The sequence below is a fragment of the Octodon degus genome, unplaced genomic scaffold, assembly GCF_000260255.1.
Source record: "Octodon degus isolate 3935 unplaced genomic scaffold, OctDeg1.0 scaffold00023, whole genome shotgun sequence".
NCBI lineage: Eukaryota > Metazoa > Chordata > Mammalia > Rodentia > Octodontidae > Octodon > Octodon degus.
Genome location: NW_004524599.1, coordinates 2,074,875 through 2,091,385, shown reverse-complemented (window position 1 = coordinate 2,091,385; position 16,511 = coordinate 2,074,875). Strand labels below are relative to the sequence as shown.

Below are 16,511 nucleotides of genomic sequence, written 5' to 3'. Positions count from 1 at the left end.
TCCATGAAAACCATTTCTAATTCTCACTGACAATTGTACATAATGATGTTGTATTTAGTGGCATTTTTAACATGCGATATATAAAAACATCCTACTCTTCCTTTTGAAAGGAACATTTGAAGAACCAAAATTAATTCTGGAGATGACTTTTCATTTATTTAAGCCAAAAAAAATTTTTTTTGTCTCTTTTGGTATTTTAGCCAAATAGAATTCTTAGAAATGGGAAAAGCATGTCACAGGCATATTCCTAGAGCAGAATAGCCTTTCAGAATCGAAAATGTTACATCAATCCTTTAATGTTATCCAGTCTTGACTTTTTAAATTCCCTGAAGGAAAAAAATAAATCACATATTCACATAATGTTGCCAGCACCGCATGTGTCACTAATTTGGATTTCTGATCTGGCCGATGTGATTATGCATGCCGTAAAACAGCTAAAAAAGCAATTTCTAGTTAGCTTCACAAATCTGGCTATAGAGAAAATGAAGTGATGCTCAAGTTTTCTAATGCCAAAGGTTTCCTTGGGTAGTTTATCCTAAATGACAGGATTCTGAATCCAAGTTCTTTCATAAAAGTTGTTTAGCCAGAAACATTCACTATTTATAATTTTTTATGAAATACTTATTAGCAGTGAGCTTATCTAAAAATGTGTAATACCATAGCTTGAAGAATTATTTGTACATTTCTTCTGCCTTCCCATGAGTATTTGTTAAGTTACATTACATTCAGGAATGACCTTAATACTGGAAGCAGGAATCTTAAAATGCTCAAATCTCTAACTTCATCCACAGAGATAAACAAAGAACTGTAGCACAATGGTGAGAATGCAGGAAAAGGGGACATTTCAATTAGGCCTCAATTGACGAAGTAGGAGTTCGCTAGGTACTGAAATAGAATTATGCAGAGAAGAACCACCAGGAAGAAGTGGATGGTCATTAAGTTACACAGTTGATTTGGCAAGGAAAGAAATGGAGTGTGATGGAAGGAGAGGAACAGAAGTCTAGAGAAGATGAGATTTAAACAGTACACTGGTAATGACTGCTTACCCAGGGATCTCGAAGGCTACTCAGTGAGGTCCACGTGGTAACTTTTGTGGAAAACAAAGTTAACAAAACCTTTTTCTAAAATTTTATTTTATTCATACATGCTTGCAGCCCACGGCGTTTCCACTCCTTAGGGAGTCACACACGGACTTCACATGTGTTCATTCTTTTTGTTGCTCTTCTTCCCCCGCCTACCCACTTCCTTCCCTCCACTTCTGGAGCGCCCCCCCCACCCAGTTTCATTATTACTGTACTGTCAGAGCTCCTGTTTGTGACACAGAACAGGCGCACTCACTGCGGAGCACCAGCCAGGGGACCTGACACATCTTAAACCTCTCCACGTCCCTCCCCCACCGCTCCCCCAGCCCCTGTCCCTCCCACTTGCAAAAGCGCAGTCTCCCTGCTTCCCATTATCAATCTTTTGCTTTTTATTTGTACTTTGGGTAACTCAAGAACGGGAACCCATATGGCACTTAGGTTTGCGCGCCTGATTTATTTCACTTAACATTATGTTTCCTGGGCATCCATTTTCCTACAAATGTCTCAGATTTATCTTGCTTTAAAACGGAGGAGGGAGCATTCCATTACTCCTTATATCTCCTTTATCCACACATCCGCTGACGGACATACAGACCGCTGTCGTGAATTGGGTTGCTGTAAGCACCGCTGTGCATGCGTCCTCCTAACCCTGTGTCTTTAGCTCTTTGGGAAAGACAAAAGCCTTTTAAATTTTCCTCTCACCCCACCATATTCATTCATCAGTAGGGAAAATATCCATAGCATTTTTAAATGCAAAGTACACACCATGCTATTACTAAACATAGCTTTGTTTTTATCTTACTTGCTTCCAGCCTTTGTTGACCGGCATACATTTTGGTTAGATCTCTTTGTCAATGCATACATGCCATGTTAAACTATGAATTTTATATTTAACATGAGATTACAAACTCTTTGCTGCACTTTCACATGTTTCCAAAGGTTTTAAAGTATAACAATAATTAAATCAGCTCCTTTCTTTCAGAATGTAATTCTCAGAATAGCAGAAAAAAAATGGAAGGCAGGACAAGATTTAAGGCAAGAATAAATGCTCTTGGGAGCAGCCGCAGTAGCCCAGGCAAAGGATGCTGAAACCGGAAGTACCAGAGGATCAGGGGATGGCCCAGAGTCGGTAGACAGCAAGACATTCAAGAGGCCAGACTCTGGTGCGGTCAAGGTCTGGCGTTCCAGAGGTGGAGAAGTTGCGTATCATCAATGAAGGATGCTACTGGCAGTCGTGTCACTCCATACAAGGATCCCTCAAGGAAGGCAAGTGTGCTTAGTCAATTTGAAGGTATTTTTATGGCTTCCAACTGCAGCCTTTGGGCAGGAAACTGGCAGGAACCGAGTCTAGACTCTGAAGAGGTAGAAAGCTTGCCTAGGAGTGTGGAGTCCAAACTGCCAAGGAGGACAGCGGATGCCCTGGGGAGGGCATGTGCAGTAACCAACTCCAGGCCTTGCTGTCCCCCTTCTCTCCAACCTTGCACAAACACAGTGGCTTGATTTCTTTGGATACACAGCAAAAATCTGCCTCATAGCTCTCAATTATCACCAAGGAAGGTGACCGACCACGTGAGCCAACATCTGCTGCCCCGGTGCCCACTGTATGAAAATCCATTGCGCTTCCTGACTCGTGTGGTTTTGCTCACAACTCGACCCAATCACACAGCTTCTCTGCAAGACTGCTGCAGTTACCAGCTTTCCTTTCCTAGTCTGTGATAACATCAGCGAGAACAGCGCGTATGACACACCTGACAGAGGACATTTTTGGTGCGGCTGCGTGGAACATGGGCCAAGGTATGTGGGGAACCAGTGCCTGAGGCTGAAGCGCCCCAGGACCTTGCTAGTGATGATGTGCTCTGAGGGCGAGGCAGGACGGCTCTTTTCCTATTGCTTTCCACCCTCCAGAAGCCATGCCTTAGAACTTAGGTGGCAGACTGGAAATCATGCAGGCCTCTGGAGTACCTCATCGTAAATGAGGCAAGAGACAGTTTCTAACTGTACAAATGCTCTGTGAGGCCCAGCTTTCCTTTCCTACTTGTAAAGACATACAGATTCTTGGAAGAAAATATTCCATGGACCGCTACGTACCTCCAAATCAGAAATGCCAATGTCTGATATTTAGAAGACAAAACACCTCTCACTTTGCAATCCCTTTCATTTTGTCCTTGATTATTTTTCCACAGACAGTTTTCAACAAAGGCTCAAAGACACTTAAGGAAAACAACTGGACATTTCTCTCCTGGATCTGACAACCTGTGTGCTTCTCTTCTGCCCCACAATACCCAGAAGGAGCAAAGCAGAGCACTGTCTGGTCAGGTCTCCACAAGGCATGCGATACAGAGCTCTCGGAAGCCACCATGTGAGGTGACATAAATCAGACATGGAAAGGTAAGTATCACATAGTGGCTCTTATATGAGGAATGAAAAATATAGAGAGTAAGATAAAAGGGAGAAGGTAGAAAATGGAAGGAGACTTTGCAGATAAAGGGGATCAGGGAAAGGAGGCAGAGGCTGGCAGGTAGATAAGATAAAAACTGACCAGGCTTGGCATGTGCCCATCTCCCAAACAATGCAAGTATGTCATATCACAAACATACACAGAAAAATCAGTAACATTCAAATCCTCCTTTGCCCTTGTTGCTTTGAAAACATGTGCTTTTGCTGTCCCACTTAGCAGCAGTGAGAAGGATCTAGTCTGTTCTATCTAGCTCTTCCCCTTTCTCAAACTCCTGAACTTACATTTGAATGCAGAGGTGAAGGGGCTAGGGTGTCACACCGGGGCCAAGTTGGCAGAGCTCCACACACCAGGGTCTGGGTCTGGCCCCCATTCCCAGCACAAGAAAAAAAGAACAGAGATCCGAGAGAACAGACTTTCCCATAAACCAACCTCAGAGTTGGTACCACTTCTCTAAATAGAACTGAGCCTAAGTCATAATCAAAGAAAAACAAAAGAAGACAGCAAAAATGTTTAAAAGCGTTTGATGGCTGTGACACTGTGAAGTCACAGGTTGTACCTATGTGCATATTTATATCTGGTCTTCATCTCTATTTCCTGGCACAAAACTCTTAAAACCCTTAGCATCTCTAAAGTGCTAAGTGGCTTTTGGAGGTATGCTAATGAGTTCAGTGAGGACCACTGAGCCCCACATAGCTTCAGGAGGGGCCCACTAGCACAGGAAAATCAAGCCAGAATTAGTAGGTCAGAGCTTTCAGTCTACCCTCAACTTCAGGGGAAGACAGAGGGGCTGATAGTTGAGTTGGTCAACAATGGCCAGTACTTTTCTCCTTTATGCCTATGCAATGAAGCTTCTAGAAGAACCCCAACAGAGCTGGATTTGGAGGGCTTCTAGCTAGCCAGTGACATGGACCTTCCTGAAGGGGAGAGCCCTGACAGGATGCTGAAACTCCACACTCCTTCTCCATCTCACCCCGTGCTTCTCTCCCCCTGGTCCTTCATGCTTATGCTTGGCAGTATCCTTTGTATTACATCAGGAAACACTCAAAGTGTCGCCTGATCCCACGAGCCACTCTAGGAAATTTCTTCAACCTCACAGAGGAGCCCTCGTGTACAAATGCCTGGTCAGAACCACAAGCAAAATAACACGGAGCTTGCACTTGGCACAGGAGTGCAGGACAGCTGTGACACTGAGCCCTCAACCTGTGGGTTCTGACCCTACCTCCGGGTAGACAGCGCGGGCACCGATTTAAGTTGGAGGACACGCAACAGCTGCTTTGCTTGATCTGTGGGGAGAAATCCCCACACGTTAGCTCACAGAAGTGTTCCATGTTGCAGGAGAAAGGAGAAAGCAAGCTTGTCTTCTGCTACATGCATGACAAGGTTTATCTGAACAGGCAACCCACGAGCAGAGACACATGTTCCTTCACAGCCTGGCTCAGCCTCTGGGAGCCCTTCCATTTGCTTTCCTGAGTGAACCGCCTATCAGATCCACCAGGAGGGCTGCAGCCTGCAGCAAGGTCCTGCAAAGTCTTGTGGATCATCTGAGGTCACTCCTGTCCTCACTGGAGCAAGAAGAGGAGGAGAGGAGGCGTCATGTGTGGCCAGTGCAGCCTGTGAACATCAGATCCAATTCCTACATCTGCCACGGGCGCTGTGGGTGCTTTGATGTGTGTCCACTGCTGCTTAACTTTATCCCTCTCAGCAACATGACCACTCTCCCACCACCATAAATGACAACCTGCAAGTCCTAACAGCTAGAAGAAATGCCATTCAGAATAACCTGGCAAGGGAGGGCAGCAGGTGTGGCTTTGGGAACCCTGCTCCACCCTCAGATCTTTCTCTCATCCATGGCCTAGGTCCAACCCCCCAGAGCTGCTGTGCCCCTCCTCTGGTGCCACTGCCACTGGATGGGACACTGGTTGAGGAGAAAGAGACATAAAAAGTTCCTCAAAGAGCCTCTCAAACACTTTACAAATTTAGACAAAACCAGGTCCCTGCAAGTTCAAAGATTATGCTGATTGATTTCACATCCCGAAAAGCCTGGGCAATCAAAGAGTGAATGTAACTCCCTTGGTTTTGATGTGTCTTAGATCAACAAGCAAATATTTCATGAGCATTTACCATGTGCTTAGCCCTGGGCCTTTTACTGTGGGTGAGAAAGCAAAGGAGAAGATGCAGAATTAGCCTCAGAAAGTTGTTTTCAGACCTCAGTGTGCAGAAGAGTTACCTGGGGTGAGCTTCCTGGCTTTCCTTCCCTAACAGTTCTGGTTCATCAAGCCTGGTGCAGCTGAATTTGCAACCTTAAGAGCCACAGCCAGGTGAGTGAGAAGCAAGAGGCGCCGGGACTGGACCGCTGTTGAGAAGCACTGGCCTGTGACCCAGTTCCTCTCCTGAAGCAGTTCGCAACCAGATGGGGTGATGTCAGACACCCACACAGTGATGCACAGCAGTACACTTTCTATGAGGCAGCATCTAAAGGGCACAGGTGTTCACGAAGAGGAAGCAGACAGTAACGACCTGAGGGTCCAGCAGAGCTCGGTCAGGCAGAACTTGAACACAGAGACCCCCAGCCATTGTGCTAACAAAATCTCTTGATCCACTGAGACAAGGTGACCCCAGCACGAGCAGAAGCGAGGAGGAAGACCCGGGTTAGGAGACCGCCACTGAGCAGCCGGCGTGGCTTCACGTGTCCATCGTAGGGAGAACACACTCGCCTCGTCTGCAGAATCATGAAGCTGGCATTTCCCGGTAACACCGCGTCTGCATTTTCACTCTGCCGCATTCATGTGGTTTCCTGCACTTCATAATTTAACATTTGTAAGAGAGAAAAAATGCTGTTTTGAAACCCAAATAATGCACCACTCTGAGGCAGACAGCCAGCTGCTAAGAAGAGTGACATCCGAGCATCATTTAAAGTGTTGCTCACAGCTCTGCTTCAGAAAGGAGATGTTGGGTAAGAACGAAAAATAATAAACTGTGCCGAATGGAAAACAAACCACGGGGCTCCGTGGCATGAGCGGGCTGGGCCAGCAAGCTCTCGGAAGGACAGTTAGGTGCTCCTTGGAAAGAGAAGTGATGATAATTCAAACAAAGCCTATTGTGCTGATTTGACTACAATAGTCACAAACAACAGTGCCTCTTGTTTTAATGTCACCAGGAAGCAAATTATTAAGCACAAATTCTTTTTTGTTTATGTATTTAGGACAGGGTCTACAGGGTCTCACTACATCGACTGACTCATAGTGATCGTCCTCTTTTTCAGCCCGCCAAGCACTAGGGTTACGGGCACACGCCCCCGAGCCCAATCTCAATTGCTGTCTCAGTGCACCCCTGAGGGCAGGCCTGGCATGGCAGGTGGGGGATCGAATCCCCAGTCCTTGAGTCTGCCTTCGCAAGTGCTTTAATCTGCTGAGCTATCTGGCAGGCCCTTAAGCACAAGTTCTGAAAGCCCCACTTTTCCCAAAAGCTGGCTGTCATGACGGGTGCAGAGAAGGGACGCACTGGCAGGCCCTTTCCTCACCCTTGCTGGCATGGTGAGCCCTCTGCACAGGCTGACATGTCAAGACCACCCCATCAGTGTCAGGGGAGATTATTTAATTAATTTCACTACAGGGCACTCAATTTTAAATGTGCAAGCGGCCTCGGAGATCATGGACCTATGCAATGCTCTTTTCTTTCTGTTCGGGGGATTGAACTCAGGGCCTTTGCACTGAGCTAAATCCCTAGCCCTTTTTCAAACTGTGTTCTTACTTGAACATATGGTCTCACTCAGTTATAAAGTAGCTCAAGCCAGGCTCCAGTGATCCTCCTGCCTCAGCCTCCCAAAGCACTGAGGTGGCAGCTGTGCCCACCATACCTGCCCGTGTGCCTGCATTTCACACAGCAGCCATCCCAGTATGGTGCTGCAAGGCCACCATGACAGCAAGAGTGACCTGGGTCCCACAGGAGAGATATTTTCACTGTCCAGAAAACATCAAGGATGGGACTGATAAGAAAATAAAAATTCCTGGAAGTCCACATTATTCGGGAACATACTTTGCATTTTTAAAAACTGTTTATAGTTTGGAGTACTTGAGTTCCAATCCCTACACCAAGATTGTCTCTCAGAGAATCACACTCACTTAAGTTTCTTAAGAGTAAGCCTACCATTCAGTCTACATGGGAGGCCAAGGCAGGAGAATTCCAGGGTAGAGATCAAACTGAGCAACAGAAGAAGGCCCTGTCTCAAAATAACAGAAGGGCTGGGGGTGTAGTTCAGTGATAGCGCACTAGCCCAGCACGCGCAAGGCTATGGGTACAAACCCCAACGTTGCAAAACTAAAACTAACAGAAAACATCAATATAACAGCAATGACCAATTATTTACTTTATGAAGAATTAGAAGATTTCCAACACCAAGAAATGTGTAAATATTTAAGGAGACAGAAATGCTAACAGCCCTGATTTACAGGTGTACAGCCCTGAATACATATATCAAATTACCACATTATACCCCATTTACAAAAAAAAAAAAAAAAGCTACTAATGTGCGTTGGTTGAACAGGCCTGAGAACTCCCATCATTCTCACCTTTCCATCCTAGAGCTTGAAGAAGAGTGACAAGTTTATCACCAGATACAGTGTCTCCTCTAGGATGGCCGATCAATCCCTTACATAGTCTCCTAACCTCAACTGCACGTAGGATCTATACCTTGTTAGTGGGCTGTGTGTTTAGTTGTGTGTGTTGTTTTTTTGTTTGTTTGTTTGTTTGTTTGTTCCTTAACAACAAATGCATTCTCCCTAGAGCCTACTGCTCTGAAAATTTCAGAAACAAGCACACTAGGTTTCTCTGTTATTTTCTTGGCTCTGACCCTAAACATTTTCTCCAGTGTCCTGTGGCTTGGGTTATGGAGAAATAGCGATGCACTGCAAAGATGGCCCAAGGCACCAAATAAATGCTGCCCAGTGGAATTTAAAGCTAATAAATGTCAAGTCTTTCAGATGACTTACCAAAGACATTCGTGTTGCAAGCTCACCCTCGCAGGCTGGCGTCCCCTGTCCTTCTCACAAGCGGCAGCAGCCTTACTTGGGAGGCTTCAAAACAGACTTCTTCCCCGGGCTCCAAGGTACTGCAGACATACAGAACACAAAACACCGAGTCAGAATGCAAATGCCACTTCAAGCAGTTAGTGGATGTGCAGGGGAAATCCCTGGCCCTTCTCAAATGTGTATCTTACAACCTCAAACTAGCATGTTAATTCCCAGAACGAAGCTATCACACATCTTATCTATGTACTGTGCCTTAAAATATTGGAGGTGGCGGCGGCACGGAAGAGGAGAAAAGGAAACAAAGCCCTGCAAAGAGGCATCCTGAAATTGAGAGCCTACCCAGGTAGGAATGTGCTTGTGAAATTCCAGGTTTAATCAAATGAATGAAAGAAATAAAGGCTGCAGAGTGTTTTAGTGGTGGGAGACTCTGAAGTGCAGGAGTCAGGGGCAGAAAGTGGAAGAAGTTTTATCTCACACGAAAATTCCTCTGATCCTACCACCCCTTCAGACTCAGGCTGGCAGAGCAAATATCACTATTATATTTCACTAAAAAGCTGTGGTTACTGAACAAAAGGAGTCCAGGAAGAAATTCCCATCATGCACTGCAATTAGGGAATGGGCAGGTTTTCCTTGTCTGCCTCTTGATAAAACTTGATACATTCTTCCCCTCCCAAGATGGAAAGAAGCAGGTAGTTACTCTAGACACCAAGCATGACATCAGTGGCTGTGACCCGCGTGCCTCTTTTCCCCACTCACTGCTGCTGGAAAGCCTACACACTCGAACCACATGTGGCAAGGTCACTGCAAAGCTCTTCTTTGCCCTGGCCACTTTGAAGGCTCATTCATCACAGGCTGTGGCCCCAGTGTCTTCCCCTGCCTGCCCAAATCAACCCCATTGCTTGTTTTTTGACAATGGCCATTTGTGAGCCTGGAAACTGCCTTCAAAAATGTCTGCAGCCTTGCTTAGCCTTTTAGGAGCTCTTCTCCTCCCTCTATTTGGAAAGCCCACTGGGACAGTGTCACCTGGTATTGGGCAGTGGTGGCCACTTCATATTTACAACTCTAAAAGCTATACACATCACTAAAATCCTAAGGCAAACACCACAGATCAAATCAAGTGACTTGCTTGTAAGAGGCTGAAGTATGCTTCCCAAGGTCACTGCACAGTTAAATAACTCCTTGAAAGCCCTCTAGAGCTATTACTTTATGGAATGGTCAGTGTTTCTTAAAAGGACTTTTGGAGAGTTGTGACTATCTGTGGTTAAATTCATATAGACTCTCAAAACTGGGGAGGAGAAGCAGAAAGTATCTGTCTCTTGGTTAATGTTTAAACAAGTAAGTCCAGTTCAATACCATTAAAATTTCAGTCGAGTGGAAGAGCAGCTGCCTACAAATGGCAAAGTCTTTTTTATTTTCTTGATGCTATCAATACTCACAGAAAGTGGGGTTGTAAGGATTTTATTAGTTTTCTGAGCAGTTTTCGTAAAATGTAACTCAGCTCCCACTCAAATGTCTAACAGTAACATATTGATACAAATCAACATAAGCCAGGAAGTTCAAAGTCTGACAAACTGTCTAGTTTACGGGCTTAGTAAAAACAGAATTTGGAGAGAGAAGGAGGATTTTAGCAAACCCACTGCAAGTTACTGGCTGGTATCAATCTCTTTTTAAACTAAAAATAGAGCATTACAGTTCTCGGTTTTTGTTACCAACTTTATGTCTCGGTATTTAGAGTCAGAAGAGGTCTTTGCCATGTAATTCAACTTCTGCACATGAATCTGCTGGCCCGGGAGAGCCGTGTACCACTGCTAGTCGTACAGCAAGTTTATAGGTCCTTCGACTAGAGCCTGGTTCAATTACTCATTCCCATTGACTCTTACTGTACATAAAATCAATCATGTAATGTAATGTGGTTTGAAAAAAAGAAGCCTATCCTTAGCCTAACACTGGTTTTGGCTTGGTTTGGTTTGGTTTGGTATTGGGGATTTACCCTACAGATCACTGAGCTAGAGCTTTTGTTTCCCAACTTTTTAATTTGGGGACAGGCTCTCGCTCTGTTGTTGAGCCTGGCCTCAATCTTGTGATCCTCCTACCTCACTGCATAAGTAGCAGAGAGCATGGTATGCGCTGCCGTGCCCAGCTTCTAACTCTTCTTCACACTATTCTCTGTTTTGCTTTTGTTGTACAGAGAGACTCATTTATGGATTACATTCCTGCATCTGTTTTGGAGTGAAATCTGGAAGACATAGAAAGCTTCCATGGTTGGGGTCTGGAGAACAGGGCTCAGACTATGTGGAGGAGAGAAAATAAAACAAGGACTCATCCATGTGACCATAATTTCCATTTTTATTTATCACTGTAGAAGTGGAATCAGAAGTGGTTTATTTTCTGATTTGTGCCTGACCTTCCATTACACATAGTACAACAGGAACAAGGTGATTTTTAATCAAAAGAAAACTACTAAAACTTCTACGCACCAACTTTTAAGAAATAATTTCAATATGCTAGGGCTGGGAGTGTAGTTAAATTCTTGGAGCATGCTCCAGGCTTGGGGTTTAATCTCCAACAGTCACACATACAGGAGGAATAGACATAATTTGTGGTGCTAAGGACCAAGCTGAGGCCTGCTAGGCCAGTGCTACACATTGAGCTACACTCCCAACTCTAAACAAAAAGAATTTCAATGTTTCCTTCCTTCAACAAACTCTACACCAATGCTGCTAGTGACCAACAAAACACATCACCAAGCTTAATCTCATTGCCGGCCTACTGAAGCTATCATAAATGGAAGTAGGGCCAGAAAGCCAAAGAGGGAAAAGAGGGCCCAAGGCTAGAGCATTCATAGCTGTGCTCCATGTGTAAAAGTTTACTACATAAATAAAGCCTATCTCTTCAGAGAGTATCCTGACAATGTTTTCAGATTTCATAGGCATTTTGGTGACAATTTTCCAGATAGTTACAATCAGCGAAGTACTATATATTGACATTAGGCAAACAGAGTTGCACGAAAGCCATAAGACCTGTCTCTCAGTCTTGCTTTTATAGCTAACTACAAAACTATTTTTCCAGTCACCAAAGTAGAATTAATTCCCAATTTAGCAAATAAACAGACTTCAGTAGATAATGTCTACAACCAATTCTCATCTTCATTCAAGTTGTTCTCACATGTATTTCAACACTCCAAATCCAATACTATATCTACAAACAGAGTTATATTTCTTATGATTAATTTGCTCTTTTAGGTATAATTTTACTCTAAAATTAAGCAATGCTTGCTGTGCCGGCCCCATCCCCAGGGCACAATGAGAGGGTGATTGAGACTGGGCATGGTAGCATGCACCTATAACCACAGCGCTGGGGAGGCTTAAGACAGGAGAATCACTATGAGTTTGACCTGTGTAGTGAGAGCCTGAACACCCTGTAGACCCTGTATCAAATATATAAGAAAAAAAATGTTCAGATTCTAAAATGTATTTGGAAAGTCAAGTGGGCAAGCTGTGCAAGAGGAAAATTCGAAGATCCCTCCAAGGTTTGGACTCAATCATCCCCCCACTGGAGCTAGAATGACCAAGTTGGAAATGACAGTCAGGGGTCCGGGGAGATGGCTCAGTAGAATAAGCGCTTCCCTGGCAAGCACAAGGGCCTGAGTTCAATCCCTGGTTCTGCAAAAAAAGGAAAAAAAAGAAAAGAAAGAAAGAAAAAATAAAGAAAAGATGATCAGATAATCAAGGGTTAAAGAGACAGATCTGTCAATGTGTACTTCATAGAGGCAGATGGATAGAAGATTACACAGCACCAGTTACTCCCAGAGGCAGCCTCCATCAGGGTCCCAGGTACCCCTTCCAGATGGCCCTTTCCTTGTGAAGCCCTCTCCCCAACTGCAGACTGGATTTCGTGACTCACAAGTGGGGTGTGGCAGAAGTCATTGCCAAGACCGGGTACCAGAGAGACCACAGCTTCCTGCACAGGTGCATCTTGCATTCTTCTGGATTGCTGGGCCTAGGGAAGCCAACTCTAGGTCACGTCATTGTGGCCAGTGCCCAAGCTCACTTGGAGATCCCAGTGCTTGCCACCCATCCTTTAAGATTCCAGCTTTCCTACAGCCTTGTGGAAAACCAACAGCCTGGGAAACCACCTATACTACATGGCTGGTTCCCACTCATTGAAACTGGAGAGCTAACAAATACCTGTCTGAAGCTGCTAAGTTTCGCATCACTAAATACATATCAACAGATAACTCACATATAACTAGTAGATAAGTAGGACAGGATAGAAAAGGAACATTTTCTTGTTGGAAAAGCTGAAGCACAACTACATCAAATCATTTCCCCAGCATTATGCAACTGTGGTGGAAGAGAGGATCAAATTCAGGTCATCTGATTGCAGAGCTTGGCTCTTAATCTCAGCATCATACTATCCCTAGGACAGCGGTGTCTCCTACCAAGGATGCCCACACCTGAAAGCTGACTTTGCCCTGCAAAAGTGCTGACATCACACGCTTAATGCAGGCGGCAGAGCATATGGATCCTCAGCAACCTCTCACTTACCTTCTATAATCTATCTATCTTTGAGACTCCAACTGTACTCTGTCTACACTGAATTTTCAAAGAAAGCAGGAAGGCAAGGTAGCCTATATTGTAATGGGAAAGATAACTTGGCTATGATTCTTCAAGCTAAGTCAGGTTAATCTGGCTGATTTATCCATTGGAGAATGTCTGGCACGTTCTCCACACACTCTAAGGTGTGGTCCTACACACTGACTGTCCTCTGCACAGGCAAGCATTTCCCTCTGATGGCAGCAGCTCCCCAACTCCTGAGAAACAGACTCTCAGTAGATACCTGAAGCCACGCAAGGTACTGACCTTGTCTATGCTATGCTTTTATTCCTTTTCAATATAATTAATTAATTAACTAATTAATTTATTGGTTTTGTTCTACTGAGATAGTCTCACCATGTAGTTCAGGCTGGATTCAAACTCACTATGTAGCCCAGGCTGGCCTCAAACTCATGGCGATCCTCCTGCCTCAGCTTCGTGAGTATTTGGGATTATAAGTATGCACATCAAGTGTTGTTCAAAATTTTTTTCAAAATAATGAAGGAAGATTAATTTTTAGTTGGAATAAAAATCACTAAGGATTTAGACAATATTAAGTGTTTCAGTAGGAACTGGCAAGACCAAAATTAAAAGACTTAGAATTATATAAAACATAATGACCACTATCCCGTTTTGGGTTTTTTTTTTGTTTTGTTTTGTTTTTTGTTTTTGAATCAGGGATTGAACTCGGGCCCTTGTGCTTGCCAGGGAAGCACCTATTCTACTGAGCCATTTTCCCCCAACCCCCCACTATCCTTTATTATAACAAATTAAGACATGTCTATTGTATCTCTGACTCAGACATGTGAAATATGGAAAGCTAAAGAAATCATCTGCACTCTTGGTTCCATGCAAATTTAGAATGGGATTGGGCCAGCCAGAAGCTGGTGCTGTTCACTGAATCTTTCTCACTTTATAATGGATTAGTGCCCATCTTGTAGCAGGTAGGAGCAGGGTTCTGACCCCTACTGGTGGAGCTTAGCTCAGTTCCGCTGGGTTCTGCATCCCTGGATGCAACCAACCCACATCAAACAACTGATGATCAAAAATATTCAGGAGGAAAAAGCTGTGTCTGTGTTGAACATATGCAGACATTTTTGTTATTATTCTCTGAACAATACAGTGTAACAGCTAATTACACAGCATTTACAGTGTATCAGGAATTAAAAATAATCTAGAGATGATCTAAACCACACAAGAGGCACATACGGAGGCTATAAGCAAATCCTGCATTGTGCCATTTTATAGATGGCACTTGAGAATCTAGGAATTCGGTAGCCAGGGGGTGTCCTGGAACCAATTTCCTATAAACAACAAGGAACAAATGTACTTTTATTATACATTAATGGTTAGGATTGCATCCATAATCAGTGGAAAGCAGAGAGCTGGAGAAAAAAGATCACGACAAGAAATACAGAAAAATTCACTTTCATTTATATATCAATCACTTTGTTACCAAAAGCAATCATATTGGATAAAAGCATGTGATGTAAAAGCAGTGGTATCTTTTGTCATTTAAAAATACTGAACAGTAGTGATCGCTCAACAGCAAGGCTGCTACCACTTAACCTGCAATTTGGACAATTTGGGTAAGGATGAAATCACTTTGTCTTGTAACATAAGGAGCAGATGCTACTAATTAACACACAAAAATGTCTGAAGCAGAGTTTTAAAAACATATGAGTTTGGAAACATAAGTAGAAACAGATTCGAAGAATATAAGCAAAACAGTATAATACCAGGGAGGATGAGTTTGTGTTTCTGTGTGTGTGTGTGTGTGTGTGTGTGTGTGTGTGTGTGTTTATGTGCGTGTGTGTTTAAGAAAGTAAATTCAATTAGCTGGTGAACTTTCACAGGTTTCCTTGAAATAAAATATGAATTTCAAGGAAAGTACCACATAAATCCTGATTTTATTTTTTTTTTTAAATAACAAGAAGCAAGTGCATATTTAATCACCAGCAGGTTCAGTGGAATGTTATATTCCACTGTAGAACATGATGTTCTGCTAAAATAAGAGTAAGGCGATTATAATTAATTTGAAGGAAACACGGACATTTTGATATACTTATATTTGGGGAAAAAGTATGCATCTTGGTCCAAAATATATCTGAACACAGGACACACAAGAAATAAACAGGCAATGAGTCCTGGTTGACCCTTAGTAAGACCCCCCACACACACCAGTCTTTAAATCCTGTGGCTTCAATACCTCTCCATATTTATTGAATCCTAAAATTCACTGTGTCTCCCAAACGGCTTTTAATAAGGTAGATTATATTTAACAATATTTATTATATTAGAAATTAAAATTGGGAATTTTTTTAGTTTATGAATTACTTTTTGGGAGGCTGCTGAAAAATCCAGGGTCTCACATATGCGAAGCATAGGCTCTTCCACGGAGCTGCACTGCTGGCCCTTAGGAATTCATTTAGTACATATACCATATCCTTTGCAGACTACATGAAGCAGCACATCTTTATGAAATAATAATCCTATTTTTCAGAACAAAAACATTAAGCGATAATGGTTGGCATTTTTGCCAATCTCTTTAATGTCTGGCTTAATAGCACATGATTCAATGCTCACACGAGTCTCTTAGTTCAATCTGCTGTGCTACGTTGAGGGGTTGACGTATAGGAGGAAAATCTGGCCTGCAACTTGCAGCTAATTATGGATCCTCTGCTTGTGCATTAGCCCTGCGCTTCCCACAGGGGAGTTCCTTCTAGGCCTGGACAGTGGAGAGTCTGAGCATCACCAGTGAACCCTTCTAGGGAGAGAGGGTACCAGGAATCAAACCCATGGCCTCATGTTTGCCAGGTAGATGCTGCACCGCTGAGCTATGTCCTCAGTTCCCAATGAACTCTTCTATACTAAAATATATTAGTGCATCATGTCCTTTGACTGAGTCTTTGACCACGCATGACTCAGCAACACAATACGCTGGTCGTTTGGACAATCCTGGTTCACTGGTTATGCAGCTCCTCCCAAAAGAAGACAACTGTCATGGTGAACTATCTCAGAGAGCTGCAGAACTCCACTGTGCACTTATGACAGAATGGGAATGACCAGTTAAATAATGTCCTAGTATTATCATAAGGTCGTGTTGATACTTGACAAGATGCCTGCTGAAGTCCTTCGGGGTCCTCAAAGGGAGACCTCCCAAGCAGGCTGCAGCACCTTTAGGCTCTGCACTGGCCCCTGGTCTGCATCTGGACATAGGCTCCTGTGAGCCTAAATGCTGGCCCTCAGGACCATGGGGTTCGACTAAACAAAGACCATGGACCCACACCAGCCATGACATCATTCAAGTCATGAGGGGACAGGAGAGAAGGATGAGCTCTGGCCAAAG

At 43.8% G+C, this 16,511-nt stretch overlaps 1 protein-coding gene across 5 annotated transcripts in view; it reads right to left on the bottom strand.

Annotated features, from left to right (window-relative positions):
* Atxn1 (ataxin 1) overlaps positions 1–16,511 on the bottom strand; it is a 421,514-nt gene that overhangs the window by 308,744 nt on the left and 96,259 nt on the right. For 4 of the 5 annotated variants that reach the window (XM_023712041.1, XM_023712038.1, XM_023712043.1 and 1 more), the window contains one exon: positions 8,529–8,647. The exons of the other annotated variant lie outside the window; for it this stretch is intronic. The gene's annotated coding sequence lies outside the window, so the exon portion shown is untranslated. The remainder of the gene's footprint in view (positions 1–8,528; positions 8,648–16,511) is intronic. 5 annotated transcript variants of the gene reach the window in all.